Source organism: Pseudophryne corroboree, chromosome 2, assembly GCF_028390025.1.
Source record: "Pseudophryne corroboree isolate aPseCor3 chromosome 2, aPseCor3.hap2, whole genome shotgun sequence".
Lineage (NCBI taxonomy): Eukaryota > Metazoa > Chordata > Amphibia > Anura > Myobatrachidae > Pseudophryne > Pseudophryne corroboree.
In genome coordinates, this window is record NC_086445.1 from 253,229,599 (window position 1) to 253,252,420 (window position 22,822).

The window sequence follows — 22,822 nt, forward strand, 5'->3', positions numbered from 1 at the left end:
TTCTCAAACTGGGAGGAGATGTGGGTGGAGCGATGGCTCTTTCAGGGGGCGGGGAAACACAGGCCACCAATAGGAACACAGTGTTACCTAACGCACAGTGGGCGGGACCGACACGAGAAAAAAAAAGTGGCAGTCCCACAGGCGATTGTAAGGAAAGATGGGATTGGATGATGTGTCCGGAAATAGATGAGGATTTCCGAGTAGTCACGGAGATTGCCGGAAACAGGCGATTGGATCCGAAGTGAGCCGAAGGACAGTCATAGTAATCATTACTCCATTCCAGAGGAAACAAATGAAAGCAGGAGCTGTAGTTTCCTCCATAGGAGAGGAAGTTGTGCATATCCTGGAGAAAGCTGAATGTAAGAAGTACTGTAATAATATATCACCTCATTATGGACTTCAGAAATATTGTGCCTGTAATAATGTCACAGGTAGAATGATTATTGCTACAAACAATATCATGGCCAATTGTAAAGGCTTCGTGATTGTGCCTGCAACTTGTTTTCAGTGTGGACAATAAAAATAGTATGACCGTGTTTAAAAAAAAAAAAAAAGGAAAATTATTACCATGTGGGCCTGGCGTTCTCACCGCACCCCTGACACAGTTTTCAGCCACATGGCGGTTATTAGGTCAACATGAGTTAGGTCGACATACATTGGGTCGACCACGTTTGGTTGACATGATCACTTAGTCGACATGGAAAAAGGTTTACATGAGTTTTTCACAATTTTTTAAATTTTTTGACCTTTTTCATATTTAACGATCCACGTGGACCACAATTAGGAATGGTAACCTGTGCCGAGCGCAGCAAGCCATGCGAGCGGTTACGGTGCACTAATTGGGGTTCCCCGTCACTTTTGGAAGAAAACGACACCAAGAAAAGTATAAAAACTCATGTCGACCCTTTTCCATGTCGACCTAGTACATGTCAACCTAATGACCACGTCGACCCAATGTATGTCGACCTAATGAACCACACCCGCTTTAGCCACACGGCCCAATTTTCCCAATAGTAGAAGGACTGATTTCACAGGACATTTGCCCTAACTCACATGCAGTTGGGAGGTAGGTCCAGAGCTCATTCTCACATGTGCCCCAGTTTACAGGATAAGGAAAAAACTGAAAACTAATTTTGTAGATCCAAGTTTAGTTTTATTTAACTTTTTTCAGTAGTTTTCAAATATACTGTTGAACCCAGTTAAAAGCTAATAAAATAATAAAGAAGGCATATTTTCCAAACAAGACAATATTACATCTCACAGGCACGCACTTAGGGGGAGTTTCCAGGCGCACAAAAATGCCCGCTGGGCTACATGGAAAAAATACATATCCCTGGCAGCTTGAAGAAAACTCCCTATGTGGCTGAAGAAAAGATTGCCTGCATATCAGCCCTCCTGCTGATGGTCCTGAGCTTTCTTCAGTTATCACTGCCACAGAATTCCTGTAAACACAAGAAGCCCGTTTCCCCATAAAGCCGAGAATGATCCACAGTAAGATGTTGCCACGCAAAACAATAGGGCCCGATTCAGACCTGATAGCTATTGTTCGAAAGTGCTCAGCGGCCGATTATCGAATGACTGTGCATGTGTATGCACCGCAATGCGCATACGTGTCGCCAAACAGCGACAGGATGGTGCGAAAATTTCAATTGCACGGGCGTTCACAAGGTGATTGACAGGAAGAGGACCTTGTGGGTGGTTTCTGGGAGTGTCAGGAAATACGCAGGTGTTCCCAAGTGTTTTCAGGGCAGGTGTGTGACGTCAGCTCCGGCCCCTATCAGCCTGATTTCTTCGCACTGTAGGAGTAAGTATTCAGCTATGCACAGACTGAACACACTCAGAGCCAGATTAAGGGGGGGGCCTGGGGGTAAGTACCCCGGGCCCCCCGCCACAGATCTGCGCTCTTACCGATCTGCGGCGCTGTGCTTCCGGCTCCCTTTGGTTGCTCTGGCAACCTAGCAGCCACGGCGCCACGCCTAACAGTACAGGACAGTTGAGCGACGGCTCAGCTGTCCAGTACCATGTAAAGTAGCAGCCTGCGGCTCAGTCATTAGCTGAGTGCGCAGGCTGCAGGACAGTGGCAGCGTTTGGATCAGCGGAGACACAAAGGACTGAGTGAGCTCTCCAGAGTCCTGTCTCTTTTGTCACAGCAACCTGCCAGCAAAAAGTAAGTCTGGCTACATTTTTATCTGGGTAGTGTATGTTTATATATATATATATATATATATATATATATATTTATTATACACAATATACCCTTAACTCGCGCTGTAATAATAAGGCTGCACCTCAAGAAATATCCCCCTGCTAGTGAAGGATAAAAGAATACTATCGATACAATATTCTGAGGGCGCACACCAATCTACACTTAAATTAAGTTCCCAACCAGCAGATCAAATGAAACACATTTATTAAAACAAATTTAAAATTGTACAGTTGTATAGCATCTCATAGAAACAATATTCTTTTTATACAATGTACTAGTAAAATAATACTAATTAGATCATTCATAAAACCCAACACGTTTCGTCCACTTGGGACTTCATCAGGGGTACAGGACATAGCTGGTTTGTCGATGGAGGAAAATGAGAAAAAGAAGAACAAAAAGAAAAGGACATCAGTTTGATATCATAAAAACATATCACAAAGTTATAGTCGGTATCATAGTTAGTAATTGTGCACATGTATACATACACCTCTCATAGGTCATTGAAAAAATAGGATGTTCACCAATATTTATATGTCACTTTAAAGTCATAAAGGTAATATTTACCTATGAATAGTAAATAGTCTCAAATTCCATTCCGTTCTTACAGAGCCAGAATAAATGTGTCAGACTGGATGAAGATTAGGATTATTCCTATTTGAAAAATACAGATATAGTGTAATTAACCTATTTTGTCATAAATCAGATTTGTTATGTAAACGCATACAAATTAACTACTTACTCTCAAATTGGTATTGTGAGGTCCCTCACTTTGAGGATCGAATGTTGATTCGTAATATTATGATACAATTTCTCTGGATTTTTTCTGTAGAAAAAATCAATAGTGACTATTTACACCTAGGATTTCGTCCCCAATATCCCTCTTTTTATCTATACTCACAGTAAGTACTTCTGGGTTCAATACCCGTCCAAAATTATACTACCATCCGTGGTGCATCGGTCGTGGCCGACAAATAATTATAATGTTCGACATAGGCGTGCGCAGCACATTTTATTAGGGGGTCCACCGTCAGAGGGGTGTGTCTAGCCCCGCCTTTTGGGCGTGTCTAGCTCATCTATTGATGGTCAACGCAATACAAAATATTCACCCTTCACCAATCCTAATAATGCAGCTACATTGTCAGATGTTGTGGTGTGCACCAAACAAACACCCCTGATGGCACTCACTGCAATTACACTGCTCCTCCTCAGCCTGGTCTGGCTTCCCCTCTCTTTCCCCTGCAAGCTGCAGCAGCTTACTTACAAGTCAGCCACTCACTGTCACTGACAGTCGCAGACTAGTACTGCTGCTGCTGCTGGAAAAACGAGTGACGTGTCAATGCTGCTGCCGGCCGCATGCCAGTATTGAATTTGTCTTCCTAAGAGGAATGCTGGCTGCATGCTGCTCCTCATCAGTGGCTGGCCTTGGCATAGCATCAGTAGCGGATCTTGTCACGGGCAAGCAGGACTTTTGCCCGGGGCACCGCCTTCCGGAGGGCGCCGGCGCCCTCCGGAGGGCACTGCACCAGGGCAAGATCCGCTGCTGCTGTGCCCCCCGCTGCCCCGGCCGCTGTGAAGGGAAACTAGAGTTTCCCTTCGTAGAGAGGTCCTTTACTGTGCGGTGCGCGATGACGTCATCGCGCACCGGCATTAAAGGACCTCTCCACGAAGGGCTTCACAGCGCCCAGCGGCAGCGGGGGGCACATTTCAGTCTGTTTCAGTCTGTAAATGACCACGCCCCCTGCACGAAGCCACGCCCCCCATTGCCGCCCGAGGCGCGCAAAGCCCCAGAACCGGCCCTGCATAGCATAGGAGAGAGGTGGGCATGTGGCGGGTGGGCGTGCGAGCAGCATGATGTAATCACGTCACATCACGCAGTTTTTGCACATGGAGGTGGAGCCGGGAGTTTGAAAGCCGGTGGCAGTGGCACCCTTGATTAACCCAGGCGTCCGGTCAGTAATGCAGTCCTGACAGGGTGCAGCGCAGAGGGGACAGTAATCAGCTTGCTCGGCGATCGCTGCATCAGGCATGTGAGATCGGGGTGCCAGACATTAGGGGGTGCCTGTGTGCACCAGGCACCCCCCCCTGCGCACACCTATGATGTTCGACCTAATAGATATTAATGTAAATTTAGAAAAAATATATATTTATCCAGTTCAGCAGCTTGAGCATCAAAGTCCAGCATAAGCGGATAGAAACAATCATACCATCGCTAAACGCATTTCAGAACTGAGCTCACTATCCGGAAGTGAGCTACAGTGTACCCGTGGACATATTTTTGGGGATTATCAGGAGCTGGGACCAGCTGTTCTGCCTAGTGGATTCTGTTAATGCTATACATTAACTAATGTTTGTAAGTGCAATATTGTATTAAAGCTGCTATTGTTTCTCTTACGTCCTAGAGGATGCTGGGGACTCCGTAAGGATCCTGGGGTATAGACGGGCTCCGCAGGAGACATGGGCACTCTAAAGACTTCAGATGGGTGTGCACTGGCTCCTCCCTCTATGCCCCTCCTCCAGACCTCAGTTAGATCCTGTGCCCAGAGGAGACTGGGTGCACTGCAGGGGAGTTCTACTGAGTTTCTCTGTAAAAGACTTTTGTTAGGTTTTTTATTTTCAGGGAGCACTGCTGGCAACAGGCTCCCTGCATCGAGGGACTGAGGAGAGAGAAGCAGACCTACTTAAATGATAGGCTCTGCTTCTTAGGCTACTGGACACCATTAGCTCCAGAGGGTCGGAACGCAGGTCTCACCCTCGCCGTTCGTCCCGGAGCCGCGCCGCCGTCCTCCTCACAGAGCCGGAAGATAGAAGCCGGGTGAGTATGAGAAGAAAGAAGACTTCAAAGGCGGCTGAAGACTTCAGATCTTCAATGAGGTACCACACACACTGGTGGCACTGTATGGGTGCAGGGGGGGGGGGGCGCCCTGGGCAGCAATTATGAAACCTCTAGGGACACTGGCATAGATATATACGGCGGAGGCTGTATATTGCAAAAAACCCCGCCAGTATAAGGATTTGAGCGGGACCGAAGCCCGCCATTGAGGGGGCGGAGCTTGATCCCTCAGCACTAACCAGCGTCATTTTCTCCACAGCACGCTGCAGAGAAGCTTGCTCCCCGGACTCTCCCCTGCTGTGCACATGTACAGAGGGCAAAAAAGAGGGGGGCCATGTATTTGGCGCAGTGAGTATATTTTTATAAAAGCGCTGTACTGACTGGGATTTTATTCCAGTGTCCGGTGGCACTGGGTGTGTACTGGCATACTCTCTCTCTGTCTCTCCAAAGGACCTTATTGGGGGACTGTCTCCTGATATATATAGATATAGATATATATATATATATATCTATCTATCCCTGAGTGTGTGTGGGGCAGTGGCGTGCGGTGAGGTCAGTGGCTGGTGAGGCACTGCAGCCAAAATGTCCGCCGAGTCCCGACAATGCCCGCTACCGCCTCCGAGCTGAAGCCCGCTACCGCCACTGACCCTGCATGCCTTGAAGGCAAACGTGCTCCCAGAAAACTGGTTGTGGACTTGCAGTGAGAGTGTGGCCTCACAACAAGAGGCGTGGCCGTGTGGAAAGGCAGAGGGTGACAGGAGAGCGATAGTGATGGGGAGACAGTGATGCCAGGGTGGTGACAGGGAGAGGGTGACAGTAGTGGGTGACAGGGAGAGGGTGATGTCGGGGAGCTGGTGACAAGAAGGGGGTAACATTGAGAGGGTGCCAACAGTGCTAACTGTGGGTGACAGGGAGTGGGTGATGCCAGGAGAGTGACAGCAGTAGGTGACAGAGGGTGATGCCAGGAAGCTGATGACAGGAAGAGGGTGACAGCAGTGGGTGACAGGGACAGGGTGCCAGCTGTGGGTTACAGGGAGATGGTGACAACAGTTGGTGCCAGCTTTGGTTGACAGTAGGGGGTGACTGGGATAGGGTGATATTAGGGAGAGTACATTACTGTCCCACTCTGTCAGCAGTATGCATACAGCACACAACATACGCAGTACAGCCTTGGGTTCCCAATACAGCATGGGTGAGCTTAGCCCATGTCAAAATAAAGTACCAGCATATCTCCCCCATAAATCACAGCCAGACGCGGCTCATGCCGATAACAGACATAGGAATTAACAAATCTGATCTCAGTGGTGGGGCTGCCCATCCTCCAGCTGTTCCACTTCTAGAGGGCTGCGTAGCCTGCGCTGGCCGGTGAGTGCACCGCAGGCTGCTGGAGCCGGCGCAAGAGAGGAGAGGAAATAGCTGCCGCAAGGCTGGATTAAGCCTTCAGGGGGCCTGGGGCACCTTAGACAGTGGGCCCTGTACCTCATGTCAGCACCGTGCCTCTGGATGTGTCCGCCGGGCCTCTGCCCCCTGTGCAAGATGTATGTATGTATGTATGTTTGGTCAGTGTATAAATATTGATAAGGCGGTTACACCTATAAACTTCTCAATGTTTCAATTTTATTAAAAAAAATTCATCAAGATTAAAATAAGATAACTGTGGCTTGCCTTAACTACTCTTCACCAAGCCCCATATACAGTTATGCTTACTGCTGACCCAGACTGCCACTGACGTCAGAATGGCGCCTATTCGCAGTGAGCATGATGTCAGATGAATATTTTTTCATAAAATAAAACTGAAACTTTGAGAAGTATACAGATGTAACCTGTAACCGCCTTATCATTATTTATACTATGACCATGAGTGACGCCAGATCTTTCTTTAACCCTTGCATTGGAGGGCACCCACCAGGATGCTGGATATGAGTGGTGAGTCAATGTTTATATACACCCTCTCCCCTTATATATTTACTGCCCCCCCCTCAACCCCACCCCTTAAATATTTAATGATCCTCCCACCCAATAAATATTTAGTAACCCCTCTCACTCCCACCGTTTACATATTTAATTAACCTTTCACTGCCACCTCATCAAATATATGTAATGATACCCCCAGTTTAACAACCCCCCCCCCCCTCCTTTCTGCTCCCCTACCTCTCTTCTGACTGACCTCAGTGCACTTTTAAAAGTTCAGCTCCAGAGTCCCGACTCCCGCAGGTGTGTTCTGATCCTCGTTGCCTTCTCGGGGGATGAGACGTCATGAAGTCTTATCCCCCCAATGTCGGCTACACAGCGCTGTCACGGCGCCACGAGAGGAGAGGAACTTAAAAAGCCGCAGCCGCCGCTGGTTCAGCCTGCAGGAGTCGGGGATGATTCTTCTCTCCAGACTCCGCCTCCAGCAGCAGCAGCTCTCTCTCATCTGTACGGCCGTTGCTGGGACTGCTGCTGCTGGATCCTGTAATCATCTCTGCACTGCAGCTCCGATCGTGGGCCCCTTAGATGGGGGGCCAGAAGATACCACCTGCACCCCCCCTTGGTACGACACTGCGCTGCCCTACTTCCCCGTCCGTTCAGAGGACTGCTGGGTGACGGGCTTGGGGGGGTGGGGGGGCGGCTGCATATGCAAATAATAAAAATATATCTATATCTTTGATGACGGGGGTGGGGGCGCTGCCACTGGCCAATCATATATACCTTATTGACAGGGGCGTGTCAAAGCAGCACTTCTAGTAGGTGCCGCTTATATGGATTTTTTTATGGGCTTTTACTGCCCGATGCTCGGCCTCGCCCCCCGTTTCCAACTCTTTCATATTGTTAGCTGGAGGCACTGAGAGCGGTGCCTCTGAAACACACACAGCCAATTTTTATAAGGTAGAAATGATTAAAATAATGCAAATGCTACAGCAGATACTTATGACACAGAATATGTGTCATAAGTATCTTGTTTGTATTATTTTAATCATTAATGACAGGGGAGGCACTGCCTCCCCTGACTGCACGTCCCTGGTGTGGGGGGTGTCGGTACGTGTGTGTCGGCATGTCTGAAGCGGAAGGCTCATCTAAGGAGGAGGTAGAGCAGATGATTGTGGTGTCTCCGTCGGCGACGCCGACACCTGATTGGTTGGATATGTGGAATGTTTAAAATGCAAATGTGTCTTTATTACATAAGAGAATGGACAAAGCAGAGTCCAGAGAAAAAGCAGGGAGTCAATCCATGGCTTTGGCTGTATCACAGGGCCCTCCAGGGTCTCAGAAACGTCCCCTGTCCCAAGTAGCAGACACTGATACCGACACGGATTCTGACTCCAGTGTCGACTACGATGATGCGAGGTTATACCCAAGGGGGCCAAAAGTATTCATTATATGATTATTGCAATAAAAGCTGTTTTGCATATCACAGATGACCCGTCTGTCCCTGACACGAGGGTATGCATGTTTAAGGAAAAGAAGCCTGAGGTAACCTTTCCCCCATCTCATGAGCTGAACGCGTTATTTGAAAAGGCTTGGGAAAATCCAGACAAGAAACTGCAGATTCCCAAGAGAATTCTTATGGCGTATTCTTTCCCCGCACAGGACAGGTTACGGTAGGAATCCTCGCCCAGGGTGGACAAGGCTTTGACGCGCTTGTCCAAGAAGGTGGCGCTACCGTCTCCAGACACGGCAGCCCTCAAGGATCCTGCTGATCGCAGACAGGAAACTACCTTAAAATCAATTTATGCACATACGGGTGCCTTGCTCAGACCGGCAATAGCGTCGGCTTGGGTATGTAGCGCAGTAGCAGCATGGGCAGATAACTTGTCATCTGACATTGATACCCTAGATAGGGATAGCATTTTATTGACCTTGGGTCACATTAAAGACGCAGCCTTATATATGAGAGACGCTGCGAGAGACGTTGGGCTGTTAGGTTCAATAGCCAACGCCATGGCAATTTCTGCTAGGCGAGCCCTGTGGACCCGCCAATGGACGGGTGATGCCGACTCAAAGAGACATATGGAAGTTTTGCCTTACAAGGGTGAGGTTTTATTTGGGGAGGGTCTCGCGGACCTGGTTTCCACAGCTACCGCGGGTAAATCTACTTTTTTACCTTATGTTCCCCCACAGCAAAAGAAAACACTACAATATCAGATGCAGTCCTTTCGGTTGCATAAGTCCAGAAGAGGTCGGGGCTCTTCCTTCCTCGCCAGAGGTAAAGGTAGAGGGAAAAGAATGCTTGCTACGGCTAGTTCCCAGGAGCAGAAGTCCTCCCCGGATTCTACTAAATCCACCGCATGACGCTGGGGCTCCGCTGCGGGAGTCCGCGCCGGTGGGGGCACGTCTTCGACTCTTCAGCCAGGTCTGGGTTCAGTCAGACGTGGATCCTTGCGTGATGGAAATTGTATCCCAAGGCTACAAGCTGGAATTCGAAGAGGTGCCTCATCGCCGATTTTGCAAATCGGCTTTACCAGCTTCTCCCCCAGAGAGGGAAATAGTTTTAGCCGCAATTCAAAAACTGTGTCAACAGCAAGTGATTATCAAGGTTCCCCATGTCCAACAGGGGAAGGGGTACTATTCATCTCTGTTTGTGGTCCTGAAACCGGATGGCTCGGTCAGACCCATTCTGAATCTAAAATCCCTAAACCTGTACTTGAAAAAGTTCAAATCCAAGATGGAATCGCTCTGGGCAGTTATCTCCAGCCTGGAAGGGGGGGATTTTATGGTGTCTCTAGACATAAAGGATGCATACCTTCATGTCCCCATATATCCCCCTCATCAGGCGTACCTGAGATTCGCTGTACAGGACTGTCATTACCAGTTTCAGACGTTGCCGTTTGGGTTTTCCAAGGCCCCGAGGATTTTCACCAAGGTAATGGCGGAAATGATGGTGCTCCTGCGCAGGCAGGGAGTCACAATTTTCCCATCCTTGGACGATCTCCTGATAAAAGCGAGATCGAGAGATCAGTTGCTGAAAAGCGTGTCGCTCTCCCTGAGAGTGCTGCAGCAGCATGGCTGGATTCTACATCTACCATAGTCACAGTTGATTCCAACGACTCGGCTATCTTTCTTAGGCATGATTCTGGACACGGAACAGAAGAGGGTTTTTCTCCCAATGGAAAAAGCCCAGGAACTCCAGAACATGGCCAGGGACCTGCTAAAACCAAAAAGAGTGTCAGTCCATCAATGCACTCGAGTACTGGGAAAAATGGTGGCGACCTACGAGGCCATCCCCTTCGGCAGGTTCCATGCGAGGACGTTTCAGTGGGACCTTCTGGACAAGTGGTCGGGGTCCCATCTACAAATACATCAGAAAATAAGCCTGTCCCCCAGGGCCAGGGTGTCTCTCCTGTGGTGGCTGCAGAGTACTCACCTTCTCGAGGGTCGCAGGTTCGGCATTCAAGACTGGGTTCTGGTGACCACGGACGCAAGCCTTCGAGGATCGGGAGCAGTCACACAAGGAAGAAATTTTCAGGGACTATGGTCAAGCCAGGAGGCCTGTCTACACATCAACGTACTGGAATTGAGGGCCATATACAACAGCCTACGACAAGCGGTGAATCAGACAACGTCACAGCCGTGGCTCATGTAAACCGCAGAGGTGGGACAAGGAGCAGAGTGGCAATGGCGAAAGCCACCAGGATTCTTCGCTGGGCGGAAAATCATGTAAGCGCTCTGTCAGCAGTTTTCATTCCGGGAGTGGACAACTGGGAAGCAGACTTCCTCAGCAGACACGATCTCCATCCAGGAGAGTGGGGACTTCATCAAGAAGTTTTTGCAGAGATAACAAGTCGTTGGGGACTTCCTTAAATAGACATGATGGCGTCACGCCTCAACAAGAAGCTTCGGAGATTTTGTGCCAGGTCAAGGGACCCTCAGGCAGTAGCGGTAGACGCCCTGGTGACTCCATGGGTGTGCCAGTCGGTCTATGTGTTCCCTCCTCTTCCAGTCATCTCAAAATATTGAGAATCATAAGACGAAAAAGAGTGCAGACAATACTCATTGTTCCAGATTGGCCTCAAAGGGCCTGGTATTTAGATCTTCAGGACATGCTCACAGAAGATCCGTGGCCTCTTCCTCTCAGGGAGGGCCTGTTGCAGCAGGGGCCCTTCGCGTTCCAAGACTTACCGCGGTTACGTTTGACGGCATGGCGGTTGAACACCGAATCCTAGCTGGGAAAGGTATTCCGGAGGAAGTCATCCCTACTCTGATAAAGGCTAGGAAGGAGGTGACGGCGAAACACTATCACCGTATCTGGAGGAAGTATGTATCTTGATGTGAAGCCAAGAATGCTCCTACGGAAGATTTCCACCTAGGCCGTTTTCTCCACTTTCTACAAACAGGAGTGGATAACATTAAGGTACAGATTTCGTCCCTTTCAATATTCTTTCAGAAGGAATTGGCTTCTCTCCCGGAAGTCCAAACTTTTGTGAACGGAGTACTGCACATCCAGCCTCCTTTTGTGCCCCCAGTGGCACCATGGGACCTTAACGTGGTGTTACAGTTCCTAAAATCACACTGGTTTGAACCTCTTCAAACGGTTGAATTAAAATTTCTCACTATCTGATTTTCCATGTGGATCGAGCAGAGTTGAGAACTCGTCCTCAATTTCTGCCTAAGGTGGTTTCGTCATTTCATATGAACCAACCTATTGTCGTGCCTGTGGCTACGGGGGACTTAGAGGATTCCAAGTCCCTTGATGTAGTCAGGGCCTTAAAAATTTATGTAGCCAGGATGGCTCAAGTTCGGAAAACAGAGGCACTGTTTGTCCTGTATGCAGCCAACAAAGTTGGCGCTCCTGCTTCTAAGCAGACTTTCTCTGACGTCCTAGTGGATGCTGGGACTTCCGTAAGGACCATGGGGAATAGCGGCTCCGCAGGAGACTGGGCACAAAAGTAAAAGCTTTAGACTAGCTGGTGTGCACTGGCTCCTCCCCCTATGACCCTCCTCCAAGCCTCAGTTAGATTTTTGTGCCCGGCCGAGAAGGGTGCATGCTAGGTAGCTCTCCTGAGCTGCTTAGAGTAAAAGTTTAAATAGGTTTTTTATTTTCAGTGAGACCTGCTGGCAACAGGCTCACTGCATCGTGGGACTAAGGGGAGAAGAAGCGAACTCACCTGCATGCAGAGTGGATTGGGCTTCTTGGCTACTGGACATTAGCTCCAGAGGGACGATCACAGGTTCAGCCTGGATGGGTCCCGGAGCCGCGCCGCCGGCCCCCTTACAGAGCCAGAAGAGCGAAGAGGTCCGGAGAAATCGGCGGCAGAAGACGTTCCTGTCTTCAGATAAGGTAGCGCACAGCACTGCAGCTGTGCGCCATTGCTCTCAGCACACTTCACACTCCGGTCACTGAGGGTGCAGGGCGCTGGGGGGGAGCGCCCTGAGACGCAATAAAACACTATAAAAACCTTATATGGCTAAAGAAATGCATCACATATAGCTCCTGGGCTATATGGATGCATTTAACCCCTGCCAGTTTTCCTGAAAAAAGCGGGAGAAAAGGCCGCCTTGATGGGGGCGGAGCCTTTCTCCTCAGCACACAAGCGCCATTTTCTTTCACAGCTCCGCTGGAAGGACGGCTCCCTGACTCTCCCCTGCAGTCCTGCTACAAGAATCAGGGTAAAACAAGAGAGGGGGGGCACTATTGGCAGCTAATATAAAACAGCAGCTATAAAGGGAGAAACACTTACATAAGGTTATCCCTGTATATATATAGCGCTCTGGTGTGTGCTGGCAAACTCTCCCTCTGTCTCCCCAAAGGGCTCGTGGGGTCCTGTCCTCTTTCAGAGCATTCCCTGTGTGTGTGCTGGGTGTCGGTACGATTGTGTCGACATGTATGAGGAGGAAAATGATGTGGAAGCAGAGCAATTGCCTGTGTTAGTGATGTCACCCCCTAGGGAGTCGACACCTGACTGGATGGTCGTATTTAAAGAATTACGTGACAATGTCAGCACTTTGCAAAAAAACTGTTGACGACATGAGACAGCCGGCAAATCAATTAGTGCCTGTTCAGGCGTCTCAGACACCGTCAGGGGGCGCTAAAACGCCCGTTACCTCAGATGGTCGACACAGACCCAGACACGGATACTGAATCCAGTGTCGACGGTGAGGAGACAAACGTAATGTCCAGTAGGGCCACACGTTACATGATCACGGCAATGAAGGAGGCATTGAATATTTCTGACACTACAAGTACCACAAAAAAGGGTATTATGTGGGGTGTGAAAAAACTACCAGTAGTTTTTCCTGAATCAGATGAATTAAATGAGGTGTGTGATAAAGCGTGGTTTTCCCCCGATAAAAAACTGCTGATTTCTAATAAATTATTGGCACTATACCCTTTCCCGCCAGAGGTTAGGGCACGTTGGGAAACACCTCCTAGGGTAGATAAGGCGCTCACACGCTTATCAAAACAAGTGGCGTTACCGTCTCCCGATACGGCCGCCCTCAAGGAACCAGCTGATAGAAGGCTGGAAAATATCCTAAAAGGTATATACACACATACTGGTGTTATACTGCGACCAGCAATCGCCTCAGCCTGGATGTGCAGCGCTGGAGTGGCTTGGTCGGATTCCCTGACTGAAAATATAGATGCACAGAGGGATATTTGCACCCTGGCATCTAGAGTGACTGCGATGTCCATTTCTGCCAGAAGAGCGTTATGGACGCGACAGTGGTCAGGTGATGCGGATTCCAAACGACATATGGAAGTATTGCCGTATAAAGGGGAGGAGTTATTTGGGGTCGGTCTATCGGACCTGGTGGCCACGGCAACGGCTGGAAAATCCACCTTTTTACCCCAGGTCACCTCTCAGCAGAAAAAGACACCGTCTTTTCAAACTCAGTCCTTTCGTCCCCATAAGGGCAAGCGGGCAAAAGGCCACTCATTTCTGCCCCGGGGCAGAGGAAGGGGAAAAAGACTGCACCAGGCAGCCTCTTCCCAGGAGCAGAAGCCCTCCCCCGCTTCTGCCAAGTCTTCAGCATGACGCTGGGGCTCTACAAGCGGACTCAGGCACGGTGGGGGGCCGTCTCAAGAATTTCAGCGCGCAGTGGGCTCACTCGCAAGTGGACCCCTGGATCCTGCAGGTAGTATCACAGGGGTACAAATTGGAATTCGAGACGTCTCCCCCTTGCCGGTTCCTGAAGTCTGCTCTACCAACGTCTCCCTCCGACAGGGAGGCGGTAGTGGAAGATATTCACAAGCTGTATTCCCAGCAGGTGATAATCAAGGTACCCCTCCTACAACAGGGAAAGGGGTATTATTCCACGCTGTTTGTGGTACCGAAGCCGGACGGCTCGGTGAGACCAATTTTAAATCTAAAATCCTTGAACACTTACATAAAAAGGTTCAAATTCAAGATGGAGTCACTCAGAGCAGTGATAGCGAACCTGGAAGAAGGGGACTATATGGTATCTCTAGACATCAAAGATGCTTATCTCCATGTCCCAATCTACCCTTCTCACCAAGGGTACCTCAGGTTTGTGGTACAAAACTGTCATTATCAGTTTCAGACGCTGCCGTTTGGATTGTCCACGGCACCACGGGTCTTTACCAAGGTAATGGCCGAAATGATGATTCTTCTTCGAAGAAAAGGCGTCTTAATTATCCCTTACTTGGACGATCTCCTGATAAGGGCAAGGTCCAGGGAACAGTTAGAGGTCGGAGTAGCACTATCTCAGGTAGTGCTACGTCAGCACGGGTGGATCCTAAATATCCCAAAATCACAGCTGATTCCAACAACACGTCTACTGTTCCTGGTGATGATTCTGGACACAGTCCAGAAAAAGGTGTTTCTCCCGGAGGAGAAGGCCAGGGAGTTATCCGAGCTAGTCAGGAAACTCCTAAAACCAGGCCAAGTGTCAGTGCATCAATGCACGAGAGTCCTGGGAAAAATGGTGGCTTCTTACAAAGCGATTCCATTCGGAAGATTCCATGCAAGAACTTTTCAGTGGGATCTGCTGGACAAATGGTCCGGATCGCATCTTCAAATGCATCAGCGGATAACCCTATCTCCAAGGACAAGGGTGTCTCTCCTGTGGTGGTTACAGAGTGCTCATCTTCTAGAGGGCCGCAGATTCGGCATTCAGGATTGGATGCTGGTGACCACCGATGCCAGCCTGAGAGGCTGGGGAGCAGTCACACAGGGAAGAAATTTCCAGGGCTTGTGGTCAAGCATGGAAACGTCTCTTCACATAAATATCCTGGAACTAAGGGCCATTTACAATGCCATAAGTCAAGCAAGGCCTCTGCTTCAGGGTCAGTCGGTATTGATCCAATCGGACAACATCACGGCAGTCGCCCACGTCAACAGACAGGGCGGCACAAGAAGCAGGAGGGCAATGGCTGAAGCTGCAAGGATTCTTCGCTGGGCGGAAAATCATGTGGTGGCACTGTCAGCAGTGTTCATTCCGGGAGTGGACAACTGGAAAGCAGACTTCCTCAGCAGACACGACCTCCACCCGGGGGAGTGGGGACTTCACCCAGAAGTCTTTCAAGTGATTGTAAACCGTTGGGAAAAACCAAAGGTGGACATGATGGCGTCCCGTCTCAACAAAAAACTGGACAGATATTGCGCCAGGTCAAGGGACCCTCAGGCAATAGCGGTGGACGCTCTGGTAACACCGTGGGTGTACCAGTCGGTGTATGTGTTCCCTCCTCTGCCTCTCATACCCAAAGTACTGAGAATCATAAGAAGGAGAGGACTATAAGAACTATACTCGTGGCTCCGGATTGGCCAAGAAGAACTTGGTACCCGGAACTGCAAGAGATGCTCACGGAGGACCCGTGGCCTCTACCTCTAAGAAAGGACCTGCTCCAGCAGGGACCTTGTCTGTTCCAAGACTTACCGCGGCTGCGTTTGACGGCATGGCGGTTGAACGCCGGATCCTGATGGAAAAAGGCATTCCAGATGAAGTCATCCCTACCCTGATCAAAGCCAGGAAGGATGTAACCGCGAAACATTATCACCGCATTTGGCGAAAATATGTTGCGTGGTGTGAGGCCAAGAAGGCCCCCACAGAGGAATTTCAACTGGGTCGTTTCCTGCATTTCCTGCAAGCAGGACTGTCTATGGGCCTAAAATTAGGATCCATTAAGGTTCAAATTTCGGCCCTGTCGATCTTCTTCCAGAAAGAACTGGCTTCATTGCCTGAAGTTCAGACGTTTGTCAAGGGGGTACTGCATATACAGCCTCCTTTTGTGCCACCAGTGGCACCTTGGGATCTCAATGTAGTTTTAGGGTTCCTAAAATCACATTGGTTTGAACCACTCACCACTGTGGAATTAAAATATCTCACATGGAAGGTGGTCATGCTGTTAGCTCTGGCGTCAGCCAGGCGTGTCTCAGAATTGGCGGCTTTGTCATATAAAAGCCCTTACCTAATTTTTCATTCAGACAGGGCAGAAGTGAGGACTCGTCCTCAATTTCTCCCTAAGGTGGTTTCAGCGTTTCACATGAACCAACCTATTGTGGTGCCAGCGGCTACTAGGGACTTGGAGGACTCCAAGTTGTTGGACGTAGTCAGGGCCCTGAAAATATATGTTTCCAGGACGGCTGAAGTCAGAAAATCTGACTCGCTGTTTATCCTGTATGCACCCAACAAGCTGGGTGCTCCTGCTTCTAAGCAGACGATTGCTCGTTGGATTTGTAGTACAATTCAGCTTGCACATTCTGTGGCAGGACTGCCACAGCCAAAATCTGTTAAAGCCCATTCCACAAGGAAAGTGGGCTCATCTTGGGCGGCTGCCCGAGGGGTCTCGGCTTTACAACTTTGCCGAGCAGCTACTTGGTCAGGGGCAAACACGTTTGCAAAATTTTACAAATTCGATACCCTGGCTGAGGAGGACCTGGAGTTCTCTCATTCGGTGCTGCAGAGTCATCCGCACTCTCCCGCCCGTTTGGGAGCTTTGGTATAATCCCCATGGTCCTTACGGAAGTCCCAGCATCCACTAGGACGTCAGAGAAAATAAGAATTTACTTACCGATAATTCTATTTCTCATAGTCCGTAGTGGATGCTGGGCGCCCATCCCAAGTGCGGATTGTCTGCAATACTTGTATATAGTTATTGTTACAAAAAAATCGGGTTGTTTATTGTTGTGAGCCATCTTTTCAGAGGCTCCTACGTTTATCATACTGTTAACTGGGTTCAGATCACAGGTTGTACAGTGTGATTGGTGTGGCTGGTATGAGTCTTACCCGGGATTCAAAATCCTTCCTTATTATGTACGCTCGTCCGGGCACAGTATCCTAACTGAGGCTTGGAGGAGGGTCATAGGGGGAGGAGCCAGTGCACACCAGCTAGTCTAAAGCTTTTACTTTTGTGCCCAGTCTCCTGCGGAGCCGCTATTCCCCATGGTCCTTACGAAAGTCCCAGCATCCACTACGGACTATGAGAAATAGAATTATCGGTAAGTAAATTCTTATTATTGCTCGCTGGATCTGTAACACGTTCCAGCAGGCTCATTCTACGGCTGGATTGCCGGTACCAAATTCAGTAAAGGCCCATTCCACTAGGAAGGTGGGCTCTTCTTGGGCGGCTGCCCGAGGTGTCTCGGCATTGCAACTTTGCCGAGCGGCTACTTGGTCGGGTTCAAACACTTTTGCTAAATTCTACAAGTTTGATACCTTGGCTGAGGAGGACCTCATGTTTGCTCAATCGGTGCTGCAGAGTCATCCGCACTCTCCCGCCCGGTCTGGAGCTTTAGTATAATCCCCATGGTCCTTACAGAGTCCCCAGCATCCTCTAGGACGTAAGAGAAAATAAGATTTTAAACCTACCGGTAAATCTTTTTCTCCTAGTCCGTAGAGGATGCTGGGCGCCCGTCCCAGTGCGGACTAAATTCTGCAAGACTTGTATATAGTTATTGCTTACATAAGGGTTATGTTACAGTTTTGATCAGTCTCTGGCTGATGCTGTTTTGTTTCATACTGTTGACTGGTTCGTATGTTCCAAGTTGTACGGTGTGGATGGTGTGGGCTGGTATGTATCTTGCCCTTAGATTAACAAAAATCCTTTCCTCGTACTGTCTGTCTCCTCTGGGCACAGTTCTCTAACTGAGGTCTGGAGGAGGGGCATAGAGGGAGGAGCCAGTGCACACCCATCTGAAGTCTTTAGAGTGCCCATGTCTCCTGCGGAGCCCGTCTATACCCCATGGTCCTTACAGAGTCCCCAGCATCCTCTACGGACTAGGAGAAAAAGATTTACCGGTAGGTTTAAAATCTTATTTTTTATCATTCTGCACTAATTTTTTGCACTTTTCTGTTTTATATGGTACTCCACACGACGCCTTGGATATCCTGAAAAGGTTCTTTGCTGCATTGCCTGTGTGGATGATCCAGTACGCTTTAAAAAGCACTAAGTAAGTGTACATCGTGCAATAAAACGAATTATTCAATTTTAAATCAATCTGCACTATTATATGTCTTTCGTCCTTTAGATGAATTATGGTATCCTAAGGACGGACAGCACTGTATTATCAAACTCTAAATAAGTATAACAAGTGTTAATACACTCATAGGAGTTGGTGAAGTGGTGTTGTAATTTATCACACTTGGTGAATGTGGTTTTCCCTCTAGCGCTGAATAGTTTTTGTGTACTTTTCTTTTCATCGTATTTTGAGTAATTTGGTGCTTACTCACACACACAAACCACAGCTGCATTGTGGGGGAATTTTGTTGCGCACCATTGTTGTAATCTTTGTAATTCTATACACAAGTTGATTGACAGGAAGCAGACATTTGGGGGTGGTAACTGTCCGTTTTCTGGGAGTGTCAGTAAAAACGCAGGCGTTCCCAAGCATTTTCAGGGAGGGTGTGTGACGTCAGCTCCGGCCCCGAACAGCCTGTTTATTTCGCACTGTAGGTCATGGGCTACGCACAGACTGCACAGACTAGAAAAAGCATTAGATGGTGAATGAGTTGCGAATGAATTTGCAGCTGACCGGCGTTTGCAAAGGTTTTCGCACGGCGTACGCAGACTTGCAAGGGGCGGGTATTCACTCTGTCTGGGCGGCGACTATCTGATCACAAACCTCTGCAAATTCGCAGAGGAGCAATCAGGTCTGAATTAGTTCCATAGTTACATACATGAAGCAGTAACTGTCAACATGTACCACTGCTGTAAGCAGGTTACTGCTGCAGTTCATGGAAGTACTTTAATGCCCCCTTGTGACGTGAAGTGAAAATCTGGCCCAAACATGAAAGTGTACAACGTATTCCGCATGCGCAGTACATCACAAGTGGATACATAGGCATGTGAACGGGGTGTACCAAGTGTTCATGTTGGGGCACATAATCAAATGCCAAATGCTATGCCAAGGGCATAACAACCATAGGTGCAAGGGGTGCAGCTGCTATAGAACTCAGAGCTGAGAGGGGCCCATCTATATATGTTATATACGTTTATCACAATTGGGTGGTACATAGGGGCCCTTATAAACCTTTGCTATGGGGCCTACAAATATCTAGTTATGCCCCTGTGCTGTGCTTAAGTGGCTGACCATTCTTGCACACTTTTAATAGGGGTAGCTAGGTAATCAGACGGCCGGTCCCGCTCTGGAGTTGATCACACAGAGGGGTCTATTTATAAGACTAAATGTACACTTAAAGTATCATACACCATAGCATCATATCAATGCAATATATACTAGTTTTAAGTAGGGATTCAGGAATACTTATTTTAACCGTGTTCAAGCTGACCGGAAGTTGATATGACCTCAAATAGCCATGCAGCAGAACACAACGTGTGTTCCATTCCTGTCAGCTATGAACAGGAAACTGTGGCTACAGGATCACCAAACTAAACAGTTGTAGAAACTCAATATAAACTACAGTTCCCAGCAGCTCTTGTTGCCAGGAGCTGTAGTTTATACTGAGTTTGATCACTGTAGTGCAGTGCTTGACCATCAGGCAGCACCCCATCTCAGCCAGGCAAGGCACTGCTGATATATCCACTTAAGTAATCTTGGGTTTGATAAGGATTACTGTGTGGGCATAATGTGTAAGAGGGCACTACAACTGTAGGAATAATGTGTAAGGGGCACTACTGTGTGGCATTATGTGTAAAGGGCACTACTATTGTGGTCATAATGTGCAAGGATCACCACTGTGTGGGCATAATGTGAAAGGGGCACTACTACTGTGTGGCATCATGTTAAGGGGCACTACTACTGTGTTGTATAATGTGTAAGGGGCACTACTACTGTGTGGCATAATGTGTAAGGGGCACTACTACTGTGGGCATAATGTATAAGGAGCACTACTACTGTGGGCATAATGTGAAAGGGGCACTATTACTGTGTGGGCATAATGTGTAAGAGGAATTAATATTGTGTGGGCACAATGTGAAAGGGATACTACTATGTGGCATAATGTGTATAACGTGTACTAATGTGTAGTGTAATGTTAATAAGGGGCTCTAATGTGTGGCATAATGTGTATAAGGGGTACTACTGTGTGGTGTAATGTGAATAAGGGACAATACTCTGGTGTAATGTGAAAAAGAGACACTATTTTGTGGTGTAATATATATAATGGACACTACTATGCTGTGTAATGTGAGTAAGGGGTATCACTGTGTTGCGTAATTTGAAGTGGTGGTACTATTGTGAGGCCACACCCCTTCCCCACAAGACCATTATCCATTTTTGGCACGCAGGCTTTCCCTATTTCAAATATTGGGGGGGGGGGGGGGGGGATGCCTGCCATGGTGTGCTGAGATCCCTAGATATATTGGGACAAGGGTATTCCCACTTAGTAAAAGAAAGGTGTATTTAATAGAGTGGCCACTGAGTTTATACCTTTGACTATGATTGAACTCTTGCTGCCATGTACTTTTTTCTTGACTCCTGACCCTTGATATCAGGCTTGGAATGTCAGTTCTCACCTAACCTGAACATATACTACCTGTTCTTTATTCCCAGTGTATCCTCTACCTCCCTCCTCTTGTCTGCATTCTGAGACTAACAGGGATATTTACTTATTAACAGTTTCTTATATAGCGCAGCAAATTCCGTTGCGATTTACAATTGGAAATAACAATGATATAACAAAACTGGGTGATAACAAACAGTCATAGAGGTAGGAAGGCCCTGCTCGCAAGCTTACAATCTATAGGGAAATAGGCATGTATATACAAGGAAAGGTGCTAGCTATTGCGTAGTTGTCCGCCAGATTGCAAAGGTTCTTGGAGGGCTGTATGATATGGTCACACAGCAATGATGAACTGGGTTCAAGAGGAAGAGAAAGTGAATAATGAGAAGACGTGAGGATATGTGTGGACTGTACAGAGTGGATGCAATTTGATCGGAAGGTTTATGAAAGTTATGTGGGATATTCAATTTTGCCCGAAGAGACATCGGGAGTAAAAACCCCCGATGTATCTTCGGGTGCTGCGGTCGGGCTATTTGATTAGCTCGGCCGGTAAAAGCTGCAGTTACACCCGTAAACACACAGGTTCAGTGTGTCGGGGCTTTTGTTTCATCGACACAAAGAAAAGAAGAGCTCAATCGTGGGTGCACTGCGACAACAATAAAAAGTTAAATCTTTATTGGTATACATTAAAAAAAAATGCATAATGTGAAATAAGGTGAAATTTACAAAACAAAAAAATAATAAAGTGTGAAATTATAATAAAAGGTATATTAAAATAGAATTAAATGGTCAAAGCTACTATAATACACTGTGGTAGAGAGAATTTTTTTTAATAAAGGCTGTCACGCCCCTCTACTAATAAAGGCTTAATAGCCCCGCTAAGGAGTGATTGTAAATATATATAGTTTTATTTATTGGTGGCAAGTAATTCTCATTAAACTTGTAGATGTCTAGTGGTAATATTTTGTTACAAGTGTTTCCTTTATATTCCACAGAGTTCTTGCAAAAATCAATTCTGAGAGGGGATAAACCATCTGAGTACTTACCTATAAAACTGGTGCGGGATATCTTTTGGTGTCGCTATAGTTGGGGATTTTGCTTCGCCTGCCGGCATCTGGTTTCATGCTGAACGTTATTGTCAACTGTTCCGAAGCTCTCATCTTCGAAGGGATGTTTCCTCATCCCTCTCCCTCTCATTCTACTGATCCCTTCTCCCCAAATGTTTGTTTTATAAAAAACCTCAATAAAACTTAAAAAATAAATAAAAAATATTCAAGAGGAACAGTAACATATACTGTGGTCAGTGAGTAAAAACATGCATACAAAATAGGTCATGTCATACAGCATATAAGGAGTAATCTATATTTCAGCACTGACTGAGTCTTGTGTATTATACTGGAGGTCATTCATTTGTAGATTATACACATTAATGTACAGTAGTTGGCGAGTCTGCACATGATACAGAGCGGAGACAGGCCATGAATGTAATAAAGCGGAGAAGTAATAATGTATTAAATATTGGCCCTCATTCCGAGTTGTTCGCTCGCAAGGCGAATGTAGCAGAGTTACACACGCTAAGCCGCCGCCTACTGGGAGTGAATCTTAGCTTCTTAAAATTGCGACCGACGTACGCGCAATATTGCGATTACAAACGAGTTAGCAGTTTCAGAGTAGCTCCAGACTTACTCTGCCTGTGCGATCATTTCAGTGCTTGTCGTTCCTGGTTGACGTCACAAACACACCCAGCGTTCGCCCAGGCACTCCCACCGTTTCCCCGGCCACTCCTGCGTTTTTTCCGGAAACGGTAGCGTTTTCAGCCACACGCCCCTGAAACGCCGTGTATCCGCCCAGTAACACCCATTTCCTGTCAATCACATTACGATCGCCGGAGCGAAGAAAAAGCCGTGAGTAAAAATACTTTCTTCATAGTAAAGTTACTTGGC

At 47.8% G+C, this 22,822-nt stretch overlaps 1 long non-coding RNA gene across 1 annotated transcript; it reads left to right on the plus strand.

The window, feature by feature from the left end:
- Window positions 1-11: 11 nt before the first annotated feature.
- LOC135014036 (uncharacterized) lies at window positions 12-22,145 on the plus strand. Its single transcript, XR_010212620.1, has 3 exons — window positions 12-359; window positions 18,314-18,367; window positions 21,875-22,145. It is a non-coding gene; the product is annotated as an uncharacterized LOC135014036 (long non-coding RNA).
- Window positions 22,146-22,822: the final 677 nt, after the last annotated feature.